This window comes from Centrocercus urophasianus, unplaced genomic scaffold (genome assembly GCF_019232065.1).
Source record: "Centrocercus urophasianus isolate 14NV4802_14NV808 unplaced genomic scaffold, USGS_Curo_1.0 seq_11, whole genome shotgun sequence".
Classification (NCBI taxonomy): domain Eukaryota; kingdom Metazoa; phylum Chordata; class Aves; order Galliformes; family Phasianidae; genus Centrocercus; species Centrocercus urophasianus.
This window is the reverse complement of record NW_024884253.1, coordinates 2,596,800-2,611,954: the sequence shown is the minus strand read 5'-3', so window position 1 is coordinate 2,611,954 and position 15,155 is coordinate 2,596,800.

Sequence of the window (15,155 nt, the reverse complement as noted above, 5' to 3'; positions counted from 1 at the left end):
GAAATGAGAAAATCCCATGATTGCCTTGCAGCAAGATAGATACCCCAAAAATTCAAACAAAAAAAGATGTGAACCCTCCAAGCTCAGAGTCCAAATTGAAAGTCCTTCATACAGGTTAGATAGAAATCAGCATTGCTACAAACACACCCACACACACACAAAAGGTAAAAACATGTAAAATCACCTTGTCAGTTACTATTTCACTACTTAAGGGAGAAAAAAGGGATGAAGAGCACTGTGCTAATTAGCAATATGACTTCATGACACTTACTTTGGCAATGCCATGGATATGTTATCTTTATAATTAGAAAAATATAAATTCAAGGTCCTCAAATTCAGAAAACTGCACGAGGTTGCAATTAAGTGCCACTGAGGCCAAGAGATTTAAGCACTCTGTCAAGCGAGCGACTTGGCTTGTAAGTGTTACCTTAGTTCAAGAAAATAGGGAAGGCAAATCTGATGAATCCAATGAGTAATTGGTGCAGCACACAAGACATTCAACCTTTTCTATTGTGTAACCACAGAGAACAGACTTGAAACAGCTATTCAAATGCTGCTCTTTGTTAGTCTCCTGCCTTGTCCAGTACTAGCCTAATAAGCAACCACATCAGATTGCTACCTGTAAATAAAGGCATTACTACCCGATTATTACCCGATCAGCTTGCGTTGAAAAAAGCAAAGAATGCTTCCTAAGAGCATTCAGATTATGTAATTAAGATACAAACTAAAACTCACATCTTCTTGCCTCACTTCTGTGTCCCACAGTCATGGTGTTGGAAGATTTGGTCAACAATGTTGTTATCTGCCCAGGCCTGGAAAGGCAGGAAATGTGGAGGACTACGTGTTGAGACAGTTCCATGTCATTCCAGTACAGCCATGGCCTATTCCTGACATCTTCAAGCCAAGAGAACTCTGGATCTAATTAAGACTCTACTTAAAACTCCAGAGCCATGGAGTTTGCAATCCTGTCACAGAATCATAGAATCATAAAGTTGCAAAGGACCTCCAAGATCATCTAGTCCAATCATTCACTTATCACCTATAGTCCTCCACTAAACCATGTCCTTAGTACAACATCTAAATGTCTCTTGAATACCTCCAGGGATGGTGATTCAACCACCTCCCTTGGCAGCCTGTTCCAGCACGTAGCCACTATTTTGGAGAAGAAATTTTTTCTAATATTCAACCTGTACCTCCCCTGGTACAACTTGAGGTCTTTCCCTTTAGTCCTACCACTGATTACGTGGGAGAAGAGGCCAAACTTCTCCTCACCATTACCTCCTTTCAGGGAGTTGCAGAGATCTATAAGGTCTCCCTTGAGCCTCTTCTTCTCCAGACTAAACAATCCCAGTTCTTTCAGCCACTCCTCATAATACCTGTGTTCCAGACCCCTCACCAGCTTCATTGCCCTTCTCTGAACATGCTCCACGGCCTTGATGTCTTTCTTGTAGTGAGAAGTCCAAAACTGAACACATCGCTTAAGGTGAGGACTCAGCAGAACTGAATACTGGGAGAATTCCTGCTCCTACTGGCAACACTATTTCTGATACAAGCCAGGATGCCATTGGCCTTCTTGGCTATCTAGCCAATTGTTGGCAACACATCCATCTTTCCTGCAACTCTGACCCAAGCCTGTATCATTGCCTGGGGTTGTGGTGGCCAAAGTGCAGGACCCAGCACTTGGTCTTGATGAACTTCATCCCACTGCCTTCAGCCTTCCTACCCTCAAGCAGATCAACACTACGTCCCAACTTGGTGTCATCTGTAAGCTTACTGAGGGTGCACTCAATGCCCTCATCCAGGTCATTAATAAAGATACTGAACAGGACAGGCCCCAATATCTACCCCTGGGGAACATCACTCATGACCAATCATCAGCTAGATTTAACTCCAAGAAAGCCAGACACCATACTATCTGCAACTCTCATTGAGGTGCACTTTGCAGAAGAATGAACTGCAGAAATATTTCATCTCATACTAGCAGAAAAAAAAAATTTTGCAATGTGTGTTTTGTTCTTGCAGATGGATTGGGCTGGGTCTGTGGTGCAGGAGCATGGCAAGCCTTCAGCTGCTGTTCTTCTCACTCCAATGGATGGGCCTGTTTTACAGCTCTCATTTCGTGACAGCACAAGATGATATTCTCTGTGACTTATTAGTGTGTTTAATTAGCCTACAATTGATTCTATCACTTTCCTTTAAAAACAATCTAATGTAGGAGAGCTGTTAACTTCGGTGATGTGCTTTCCACTCACTTGGATCATCTCATAGATGATGAGGTTGGCCTTTTGCATATATTGTAGGGTCTGCCCAAAGACAGGCCACACCAACTAGAGCTACAAAAATCTGCTCTCAGATGCTTTTGGTGCCTGCAGTGTGCAGTCCTGTCCTTAAAGTGCGTGACTGTACCTTCATGGTTCCTGAAGAGGGCATTGATGCACCATGCAGGGCTAGGGGAATGACAGCTGCATGGGCAGTTTTCCCACATACACCTTGTGTCACAGGTCTACTGCTGTCCTTCAACATAGCTAAGTGGCAGCTTCTGCCCAAAATCAGGAATTGGGCTACTCCAAAGGAGGAGAAACCATTTGCTGACAGATGAGCAGCAGAGTCAGAGCTACAGCTTAAATACCAGGCTTCACCAGCTCTGCATCTGTATCCTCACCTGCTGCCTCCTGCTCCAGCTAATGATTATTTTTCCCTCTCCATGTTGCTGGCAGGATCTGATATGCCTCCACAAGCCTCCAGTCCAGTCTCCAAATGGACCAAGGCATAACTGCGAAACCCTGGGATTCACTGTGATGCTCAGTTCCATGTGAGGTCATAGAACCATATCGTATAATGGCTTAAGTTGAAGGGATCTCAAGGATCATCTAGTTCCGACTGCCCTGCCCATCAGATCAGGCTGCCCAGGGCCCCATGCATCCTGGCCTTGAATGCTTCCAGGGATGGAGCATCCACAGCTTCTCTGTGCAGCCTGTGCCCAGAGGGCATTTTCTTCTCTAACCTAAATCTCCCCTGTTTTAGTTTAAAGCCATTCTCCCTTGTCTTATCACTGTCAGACAACTTAAAAAGTCAGTTCCCCTCTTGCACATAAGCTCCCTTCAAGTACTGGAAGGCTGCAATGAGGTCTCCCTGGCACCTTCTCATCCCCAGGCTGAACAAGCCCAACTCCCTCAGCATTTCTTCATAGGAAAGGTACTCTAGCTCTCTGATCTTCATGCACTTCCTCTGGACCCACTCCAACATCTTCATATCCTTCCTTTACCTAGGTCATCCGGGCCTGGATGCAGTACTCCAGATGGGGCTTCTCAAGGGAGAGCAGAGGGAAAAAATTACCTCTCCCTGCTGGGCACCTCTTTTTTGATGCAGCCCAGGATACTGCTGGCCAACTGTTGATCTTCCTTTTCTCCCAACTCCACTACTTGTCTCACTGTAAGCTCATACCCTATGGCTGCGTTTCCTAAATTCTCTCTCATTTTTTATTTTTCCTGCAATAAAGACTGGTGCAAAAACCAAACTACGCAAGACTGTGGGAAGAAACTCCCTGGTGAGGTGCACACTTTGCTTATGGGTGAGAAATGGCCGTGAGTCCCCTTTGTCCTTGGTGGTGATGAATTCACAGCAGGGGACAGCAGCAGGGATGGGCTTTGTTTGAGTGGTTTATGGAGGTCTGCAGAGCAGATGCTGGTCTTCACCACTCCTGAAGGTGGTGGTCCCCAAAGCCATGCCAGTCCCAGTGATGTTTCATAGCCTCCCAAAAGCTCTGATTGCAGAGTTGGGTTGCAAACCACCAGGGAAGGTTTAGCAAACCCAGCATGTGGCACAAGAAGCTGCTTTTACACCACACTCCAGCATTTTTTACTTGTTTTCCTAAAGAAAAAAAGATTTATGTGAATCATCCTGGGCAGTTTCAACCCAAATGACGCTGAGCTGAAGAGCCCTCAAGAAAACTATGTTCCCTCCAGATTTGAAGGGGAAAAGCAGCCACTGCCCTTGGGGACCATTGCACTGAGGGACCCTTCATGTCCTTGGCAGGATCTGGGAACTGAAACCATTGGCAAAAAAAAAAAAAAGAAAAAAAAGAAGTCTGAGCCCTGAACACTGAGCCAAGCCTCCACATTAGCTGGGGTGGAGCTCCTTCATCTGGGAGAGGCCAGAGAGGGCTGGAAGGGCAGTGCTGGTCCACTCCACTCTGTCTACTTGGCCAAAGCTCTGCCTCTGATTCCATGCCAGAGGCAATTCCACCTCCTCACTGGAAACGTGCAGTGGTGATGTTGTGAAGTGGTTGGACTCAGCTCTGAGTAAGTGAGGGGAATACAGGTGTATTGTGTCAGGGAATATTGGAGTGGATTGGGAACAGGGGTGGGTGGTAAGGTGTGACTGCAGCATTAGGAACAAGATGTTAGACAAGATGTCATCCAGGTCTACTGGGTGCTGGGCTGAACAAAGGATTATAGAAGGGTGCAAGGTTGGAGTCAGCTCTTTTGGCTGTTCACATTCTCTGTAAATATAAGTTGTGTTTGCAAGAGCCAGTTTTACAGGAAGAGACAGCAATGATGAAAGAGACCATAAGACCAGGTGATTCTTCATCCAAGCTGTCTACCAAGACAAAGTGGTTGGTCTTCTGTGTAGGATATCAGGCCAGCTTGGCATTGCATGTCCACATTGGACAACATGGCTGAGCCCATCCATTATCTAACAAGAGAGACCTCGTGGCATCTCCCTCCACTGACAATGGAAAAACAAAGCTGGGACAGCCTCCACTTTCCCATGGGAGGACACAAAACAAATTCCTAATTCGGTTATTCCCTCAGATGGGATTGCACACGGGGCCACTGAATTTGTCCCCCATCTGATGGGCTGGCTTATTGACTCAGGACATTACAGGACTGGGTAAACCCGGCCATGTGTGATGAGCAGAAGAGAATTGAAAAGGCAGGGTGCTTGGATTCATCTCACTGGGTTGTCATCTCTCCCCCAGATTTATCACCCTCTGCTAATTAGAGGCAGCCAGCTCTGACTGATGTGGATAAGCTCTGGCTGTGTGCTTGCAGGCAGGGAGAGCAGGGCTTGCCACCTCCAGGCATTGGACTCTTGGCTGCTCGAGCTCAAGTTCGCGTCCTCAGGAGCTCGCAAGCTGAGTGGGGCAGTGGAGAAAAATGAAGGGCAGCAAAAGCGAGGCAGGCTCTGCAGGGGTGAGCACAGCCCAGAGCTAAGCTTTTCTTTTGGCAGCTGGTACCAAATATTCAAAGGGGGACCTTTTTTGATTTTTTTTTTTTTTTTCTGTCACCCAAACAGACCCTGCAGGGGAGAAAATTTAAACCCACTGTGTTCACTCTGGTCCTCTCTGAATGCTGCATCTGCTTTCACCTTTCCTCTCCATCCCACTCTCCAAGAATTACAGATCCCAGCCTTCACTCAACCTCTCTCTTAAACTCCCTTCCCAAACGGAATCACAGGAAGCGACTGGACATGGCTATTGTCTGAGGGCAGCCTGCACTGGATCCAGGATCCCCTCATTGTCTTCTTCCCCCCATTGTTTTCCTAACACCAGAGAAGTCCCCATGACACAGCTGGGGAAGATTCCCAGTGAGCCTTGGTGGGAGGAATATCAGATGAGTTTGCAAGAAACGGGAAGGACCTGCTGCACAGTTTGGTTTGGCAGCTCCATGTAGACAATAAAAGGTCAGACTGCAGAGGAACTTGTTTTGGTTTAATTCCCTGGCTTTTGTTCAAGGCTGTGTCCTTAAGGACATTGATTCTCTACCCTGGTGGCATGCTGAAAGCATGGGTGGGCAGCTGGCTTTTTGTGCTAGCTGATGGTTTTAGTGTTTTTTAGCATTTTACTGGAGCAGAAGGTTAGGTGCATGCTCAGGTTGAGACAGAGGTGAAGAGCAGTGTCCCCCAGGGGTCTGTACTGGGACGGGTACTCTTTAAGATCCTTATCAATGACACAGATGATAGGATCAAGTGCACCCTTAGCAAATTTGTTGATGACACCAAGCTGAGCGGTGCAGTTGATGCAGCAGAATGTGGGTTGCCTTCCAGAGGGATCTTGATAAACTTGAAAGGTGAACCCTCGTGAACATACTGAGGTTCAACAGAGCAAAGTACAGGGTTTTGCATTTGGGTCAGAGTAATCCTAGGTATGTACAGAGACTGTAAGAAGAACTCGAGAGTAGCCATGCTGAGAAAGACTTAGTGAAGTTTGCTGGTCTTCAGCTCCTTGTAAGATGCAAAGACTTCAATACAGATGCCAACGTCTCCTCAGTCTTCAGTATCCATACTAATGTGGTGCTAAGCCTGCTGAATAGCTCAACTGCCTTTATGGGCCAGACATGCCTAGGAGTGATGTCAGGATAATAACAACAGTCTGATTGTTAATAATAACAGTCTGATCTAGAATCTGATTAATAAAAACATAGAGAACAGCAATATAAAAAGTGCCAGTCAAAGTGATTTTATGGAAAAAAGGTCTTGTTGGACCAACTTGATTTTGTTCTTTTAGATCATAGGACTGGTTCATAAACATAACTGCATGTGCAATGCTTGTGAAATATTTGATTTATATGAAGTGACATTCCAGTGGGGGGAAAAAGCACCACACAGCATCAATAGAGCATATGTTATATGAGCTAAGAGTTGGCTAACTGACAGATCTCAAGAAAAGATGATCAGTGTGGAATCATTAGTGAATGGATCTGTTTTGTCTGAGGAAAATCCAAAGCCATGCAGTATTCTCCACCAGTGTGCTGGAAATAAAACCCCAATTGCTCCTGATGGAGAGGGGAAGGGATTAAAAAGTGTGGAATGATGTGAATGAGGAGACACAGCCACAGGGATTGATCATTTGTATTCAGAGTTCAAACCAGCCAGCTGGAAAAGTTATATCTATGGGGAAGAGAACCATGATGATTGATGGAGAGATTGAAATGTGATGGACTGAAGCTCAGCTTCATTGAAGGCATGATAGATTGTGTGGTGACAACTGATTGAGACAGAAACATCTCTTTGCAGGGCTTTGAATTTGGAAAATCTGCATTTTGAGATTAAATTATCTCTGTAGAAAACAGATTACAGGTTGAGTAAGAGGTGCATGCAGGGAAGAGATTTAATTGCTTTAGATGGTGCCTGAGATTGGGTAAAACATTGTATGAGCAGCCAGATATCCTTTACTCTGTTGAGATCCTCGTGGGACCACAGGGTAACACAGGCTGGAAGGGACCTCTGGAAGTTTCCAGTCCAACCTGCTGCTCAAAGCAGGGTCAGCTATGCAGTTAAGACCAGTTGCTCAGGGCTTTATATTGAAACCCTCCCGGAACAGAGAGTGCAGCTGTCAGAGGCTGAGGAGCTACAACCACAAAACTCAACCCAACTTCCTGGCTGGGTCATTTGGCTGCAGGTGTTGCAGTCATAGCTGCAACAACAAACTGCAGGGCTGCTGTGATGTATGGCTCCGCACTAAAAAATTGTCTCCCCACTCCTAATACACAGGGAAAACATGAAACCTAGAAAGAGTCCCAGGATAGGCGCTAGTAGATGGAAAACTTAACAAGAGCCAGCAGTGTGCACTTGCAGTGCAGAAGGCCAACAATATCCTGGGTTCCATCAGAAAAGGTGGCCAGCAGGGAGAGGGAGGTGACTGTCCACCTCTTCTCTATCTTTCTAAGGCACCATCAGGAGTACTGCCTCCAGGTCTGGGCTCCCACCATGGAAAAGATGTGGAGCTTTTAGAGAGGGTTCAGAGGAGGGCCATGAAGATGATCAGAGGGCTGGAGCACCTCTTCTATGGAAAAGAAGCACCTCTTCTCTGAAAAAGAGAAAAGGTTCTTCACCAGAGGATGTTGGGCTCCCAGGGCAGTGGGCATGGCCCTGAGCTGGCAGAGTTCAAGAACAAAGCTCTGTGACATAGGTTTTGGATTTTGGGTGGATGTGGAGTCAGGAGTTGGACTTGATGATTATAGTGTGTCCCTTCCAACTGGGGATATTCTACACTTCTATGAAATTCCTCTCCTTATCTGTCCCCCATGGCTGCCTGAGTGCTGCACAATGAGCCAGTGTCGTTTGTTCATTTAAATTCTGCACTTCTCCCTGTCTCCACCAGATATCCAGACATGGGTGAATCACCCTCAGGCTGAAGTCAGCAGTGCTTCCAGTGTCACAGTTATCTGTGCGAGGCGGAGGCAGCCCTGGCTTCTCCCAGCACCCAGCTGGCACTCTCTAATCATCTTCCACCTCCAGTCGTTGGACTGAGCCCCAGCTTGGTCATGACACATCCCTGGAGGCTGCCCGGTTCCTGTGGGAGAGCCACGCAGCCTCCTTTGCTCCATGAGCCCCCAGGGAGGTGTTGCAAGAGAAACCAGCACCTGCAGCCAGGGATGGGCATTTTTCACAGCAGGGAACTCCCTAGCCGTGTGCAGCACATGTAGCACGTTGGCACGCAGGAGAGGCCGCCAGTTCAACCAATTTTCTTCTTCTCTTTACTTTCATTTCTTTCTTTATTTACTTTAAGGACGCTCTGACAAAGATCTGGGTGGCTGTTTGGTGGAAGCGCTCTCTCCTTGGATGCTGCAGCAAGTGACTCAGCCCTTTCCAGGCTCTGTGCAAGCCTCTTCCCTTCCTGACACTCAAATACTTTCTCTATCTGATAGTTAAAACCAATTCTGCTCTGAGGTCCTGCCCAGTGAGCACCTCACATGTGGCAGCATAACTCCTTGGTTTGCAGAACCGCCTTCTGAACTATGGGGCTGGTGGCCTGTGGGCACAGGATTTCTCCTTCCTTTCCTTGCTCTATTTGCAGGGAAACGTCCCAGGACAAAACCCACCTTCAGTGATTGGAGTTCCTGCACCTTTGCCAAATAGCACCTGATTCCTCAGTTGACTTTTCAGCTGCATTTGTTGGGAACATTTTAATTTTCCTCCCAATCCAAGCTCTGCCCTACATTTTTACACTCCGGAGCATGGGAGTTTCCAGATACCAAAGTGCAAGTGGGACAGCACCTGCCATCCTCCTGTACCTTGTGCATCACAAGGTTACCCAGACATGAGGAGATGTGAGACCTTCACCTTTGCAGCCTCCCACCACATACAGCCTGTCCCTGATGAGGTATCTCCCTCCAGACACAGGCAGAAGCTGAAGTGTCCCCTTTCAGGCAGCATGAATTCCGCTCCCACAGATGGAGATATTGCAAAAGGGCAGATCCCAAGTAGCTTGATAGGAACAACCAGGAGGATGTGTCATGCCCAAGACAAAGTAGTGTTGGCTGTTACAGCACTGTTCTATGGCTGGTTCAGGCCTTGATGACACCTCTGCAACTTCTTCCTCCATGTCTCTGCAGAGAGCTGGCTTTGTAAGGCTTTGCATATCTCCAGCATGGGTGTCCAGCATGGATGTCTGGTGCCCCACTGTGATGGTGAAGCTCTAAAAGAAGTGTCCATGTCAGCATGAGACCGATCCCTCCTGGATCTCTTATATTGACTCTTGACTTCATAACTGCTAAGTGAAAAGAATCATGAGTTCACATGATAGATGCTAACCGTGAGCTGGGTGGATCTCACTAATTTTGGTGGTGGCATAACTGAAGGCTCTGAGGTATGCAGTTACGGTAATTCTCATAGGTACCCACCTTGCTCACCTCCACCACTAAGAGGGGACTGAGGCATTGCAGACCATGGTGTGGGTTGGAAAGGGATCTCAGGACCTCATATGTGGAGCCCTGGAGCTTCCAGGATGAGAAAGATGTGACGCTGTTGGAGTGGGTCCAGAGGAGGTCCATGAAGATAATCAGAGGTCTGGGGCACCTCTCGTATGAAGAAATGTTGAGGAAGTTGGGCTTGTTCAATCTGGAGAAGGCTCTGTGAAGACTTCATTATGGCCTTTCAGTATTTTAAGGGATTTTGTAAACAGGAGGGAAATCAACTTTTTAGATGAGTAGTGATAGGACAAGGGGAAATGGTTTTAAACTAAAGATGTCAGGGGAAGTTTTAGACTGAGAGGGTAGAGAGAAACTGGCACAAGCTGCCCAAAGAGGCTGTGGATGCCCCATCCCTGGAGGTGTTCAAAGCCATTGTGCAGCCTGATCTGATGATTGGCAACTCTGCCTGTGGCAGGGGGATTGGCACTCGCTGATCTTTAAAGAAGCTTCCAACCCAGCCATTCTATGACTCTGTACACACACACTTGTGTTCAGAAGTCCCCCTGGCCCCTCTGGTGGGGAGGAGAGGGAGCTATTAGGCTGATTGAAGGCCCAGTTCTCATTGCACAATCCTGAAGGCAGCAGCCCTTGTAGCTGCCTCGTTCAAAGCGGGTGGAGAGATAACAATCAGCTTCGCACAGCACTTGGGGAGCGCTGGGGCGAACCAAGGACATCTTCTGCTGTGCTGCCCCAGTGTGATCTGACCTCTGATTCTCTGTTATTGCAAGCTGGAATCTCACCAGAAAGTCTCCCTGAGTCTACAGCAGTGCAAGGTAAGCTTTCTCTACCCTCCCCTGCTTACCCCACCTGACCTTCTGCAGTTAATTACTCAGGAGCTCACACAATTGGCCTTAACCTTACTTATTGGTCTGTTCTTGTAAGCTTCTGCTTCTTGGTCTCCAAGGAGAGTCCAGCTTTCTTTCCTTGATCATGGGCGGCAGAGTGGGAAACCCCACTGGTTTCATGAGCAAAGCTTGGTTTCATGAACAAAGCTTAGTTTTGTTCCTCATGGGTGGTCCCCGATTGCAATGAAGCATTGAGCAGATCTCACATGGGTGAGATATGTGTAATATTTTCCCTTTGTAGGGCATGCTGCTTAGGTTGTTCCTTTATCTGCTGTTGTCTTCAGCCTTGTAGGAATGTGATGGTGTTGGGAGCTTTTGTGATTATAATCAGTCATCAGATTCAAAGTCTTGGGTTAGAAAGATTGACAAATGGGCTCTGCATCATTAAGTTTAATGTTGAACCATCAGTGTAGCAGGGGAAGTGTAAGGAAAACTGATTACACTCTTAAGTAATCTCTTGGGATCTCTTAGAAAGAGTCCAGCGGAGGGCCACAAAGATGGTGAAGGGCCTGGAGCATCTCTCCTATGAAGAAAGGCTGAGTGAACTGGGTCTGTTCAGCCTTGAGAAAAGAAGACTGAGAGGGGACCTGATCCAGGTCTATAAATATCTAAGGTGTGGGGGGCAGAATGGCGAGGCCAGACTGTTTTCAGTGGTGAGTGGAGACAGGACAAGGGGAAACGGCCAGAAACTGCAGCATAGGAAGCTCTGCACAAATGTGCGCAACTTCTTTACAGTGAGGTGACGGAGCACTGGAACAGGCTGCCCAGGGAGGTGGTGGAGTCTCCTTCTCTGGAGATGTTCAAGACCTGCCTGGATGCCTACCTGTGCGAGCTGGTGTAGGGAACCTGCTTTGGCAGGGGGGTTGGACTCGATGATCTCTTGAGGTCCCTTCCAACCCCTACAATTCTGTGATTCTGTGTAATCCAAATACCTACCCTGCAGAAATCTTGTAGCATCTTCCCATGCACCAGTCTGTTGGCCTGTGCTCTCTGCCCTCACCCAGCATCTAGTCAGTTGAATATTTTCCCTTCAAAGACCTTTGCAGAGCACAACATTTATTGAAAAGGGTCAAAACTATTCCCAGATGTGTTGGCTCTGATGAGCTGTGATGATTCCCCAAATCCCACCTATCAGGCAGCTCAGCTGATACATTACAGTGATTGGTTCTTCAGAGAATTCTGGCTATATGGGCCAATCCTGCAGAAAACATTATGAGTTCTGGCCATTTCAGCCTTACCCCTCTCCCACGCAAGGGAAGATATTTTCCCACAGAAAACACATTCCAGTTCCTGCAGAAAGGCTAGGGTATCCATCATGTCTCAGAGTGCCCTATATCTCGCCTGGCTCAGCTGTCTCGGCAGTTTACGTTTGTTATGTTGGTCCTAAGCTTGGAGAGGAGTTGGGCTGAACCACAGCTGACCCCAGAGCATTGATGTGGTTTGGGATAAAATTCACACTGCAGAGGTCATACTCCCATCCTGAACTTGGATGGGACAAAACAGTCCTGTTCTTGAAGTTCTCCAAAAGCTGGGAGACCACATCCTCCCTGCAGAAATCCACCTCTTGCCAACAAACAAGACTTCCTGTCCAAAAATCCAGCCTGTCTCCTTGCTGGTGTGCTGACCAGTCCACCCAGTAGGTACACCAGTCCTCTTCATAGGTAGACTGAGGTCAACTTGCTGCCCCTAGACCTCAGTTGCAAAGGCTGCTCTCCACCCAGTAGACTTAGCTGTCCTTCTATTCTATAATAGGAGAAACAGCAAGGGAGGGTAAAGCAACTCCAGCCGCAGACCCCACCCAGGTTCCTAACCCAGGCATCCCAGGTGTATTCATACTGGTGGATAATAGTTATTTAGGAGCTGGTTCCTCCCACTGATGCTTCATGCCAGAGCTCAGAGAGGCCAGTCACACTTGATCCAGGTATTTCTGCTACAAGGGCTGCCCACTGCACAGATGAACTCAAGAGCAAGTAGGATTTTGATTCAGTAGCCGTGGTCCTTTGGGATCTCAGTCAGTGTGCTCAGCTCATCAGACTGACCAACAGCAGCCCACAACCTTGTCATAAGGCCAACTCTTTCCACATGGGCTAGAGGCATCTCTGAACCTTACAACTTATGTAGCAGAATCGCCTGTCCAACTCCATCAGTTGAAATATGCTAGACACAGAATAAGGGTGTGCATGTGGGCTTTGCTTACATCAATTATTTGATGACAGTGGATATCTAAAAGCTGTGACACACTTTAGCAACTGGAGGAGATGGGATAGCTGGACTCCCTGGTAAGGCTGCCACCTCCTAATAGTGCTGTGGTGGGACACTGAGAACACAACTTCTATGTGAGGCTTCCTGGCTTGGTTGTCAACACAGAAGAACTGCGTAACATCTTCCAAAGTGAGGCTTGAAGATGGACCATGCAGTGACAGTGCTGGATGGGACAGAGATTAGTCCAGGGGACTGCAGTGTGCCCTCCCTGGGCACCTCTCACAGAATCACAGAATCACAGAATTGTAGGGGTTGGAAGGGACCTCCAGAGATCATCGAGTCCAACCCCCCTGCCAAAGCAGGTTCCCTACACCAGCTCGCACAGGTAGGCATCCAGGCAGGTCTTGAACATCTCCAGAGAAGGAGACTCCACCACCTCCCTGGGCAGCCTGTTCCAGTGCTCCGTCACCCTCACTGTAAATAAGTTCTTGCGCACATTTGTGCGGAACTTCCTATGCTGCAGTTTCCAGCCGTTTCCCCTTGTCCTGTCTCCACTCACCACTGAAAACAGTCTGGCCTCGCCATTCTGCCCCCCACACCTTAGATATTTATAGACCTGGATCAGGTCCCCTCTCAGTCTTCTTTTCTCAAGGCTGAACAGACCCAGTTCACTCAGCCTTTCTTCATAGGAGAGATGCTCCAGGCCCTTCACCATCTTTGTGGCCCTCCGCTGGACTCTTTCCAAGAGATCCTTGTCTTTTTTGTACTGGGGAGCCCAGAACTGGACACAGTACTCCAGATGAGGTCTTACCAGGGCAGAGTAGAGGGGGAGGATCACCTCCTTCGACCTGCTGGACACGCTCTTTTTAATGCACCCCAGTAAGCCATTGGCCTTTTTGGCCACAAGAGCACACTGCTGGCTCATGGCCAACCTGTCATCCACCAGGACACCCAGGTCCCTCTCCGCAGAGCTCCCCTCCAGCAGGTCATCCCCCAACCTGTACTGGTGCATGCAATTATTCCTCCCCAGATGCAAGACTCTACACTTGCTTTTATTAAACCTCATCCGGTTTTTTTCTGCCCAGCTCTCCAGCCTATCCAGGTCTTGCTGAATGGCAACACAGCCTTCAGGCGTGTCAGCCAATCCTCCCAACTTCGTATCATCAGCAAACTTGCTGAGGGTGGCCATTATCCCCTCATCAAGGTCATTGATGAATATGTTGAACAAGACCGGACCCAGCACAGACCCCTGAGGAACACCGCTGGTTACAGGTCTCCAACCGGACTCTGCACCACCAACAAAGACCCTCTGTGCTCTGCCAGTCAGCCAGTTCTCAACCCACCTCACTGTCCACTCATCTATCCCACATTTCCTCAGCTTTATTATAAGGATGTCGTGGGGGACGGTATCAAATGCCTTGCTGAAATCAAGGTAGACTACATCCACTGCTTTCCCCCTATCCACCCAGCCAGAGACAACATCATAGAAGGCTACCAGGTTGGTCAAGCACGACCTCCCCCTTGTGAACCTGTGCTGACTACTCCTGATAACCTCCTCTTCTTCCAGTTGTCTGGAGATGACATCCAATACAAGCTGTTCCATCACCTTTCCAGGGACAGAGGTGAGGCTGACTGGCCTATAACTGCCTGGGTCTTCCTTCTTGCCTATTTTGAAGACCGGGGTGACGTTGGCTATCTTCCAGTCTTCAGGCACCTCCCCCGTCCTCCAAGACCTCTCACAGATGACAGAAAGCGGTTCAGCAATCACCTCTGCCAGCTCCCTCAGCACCCGTGGATGAATCCCATCGGGTCCCATGGATTTGTGAACACTGGTGTTGCCTAGGCGCTCCTGGACCACCTCTTCCCTGACCGAAGGGAGGTCTTCCATTCCCAAGATCCTCTCACTAACCTCCAGGGTCTCAGATTCCCGAGGGGGAGCTTTTTCACTGAAAACAGAAGCAAAGAAGGCATTCAGTATCTCCGCCTTCTCAGCATCCCCCGTTACCAGAACACCCCCGTCACTTAGCAGGGGAGCCACATTCTCCCTAGTCTTCCTTTTACTGTTAATGTACTTGAAAAAACCTTTTTTATTATCTTTTATCCCCTTTGCCAGATTTAATTCCAGGCAGGCTTTAGCCTTCCTTGTCGCATCCCTGCAGACCCTGACAACATTCCTGTATTCTTCCCAAGTAGTCAGACCCTTTTTCCACATTTCATGGGCCTTCTTCTTTCCTTTGAGTTTGTGCACGAGCTCCTTGCTCATCCACACAGGTCTTCTGCCACCCTTTCCCGATTTCTTCATTTACCCTTTCTCCATTAACCCTTGCCTTTGCCTCCTCCCATTTTGCTGCCTTCCCCATTAGCAGCACTGCAGCACACAGGGATGTACAAAAGAGTGAACACTTTTTATTTC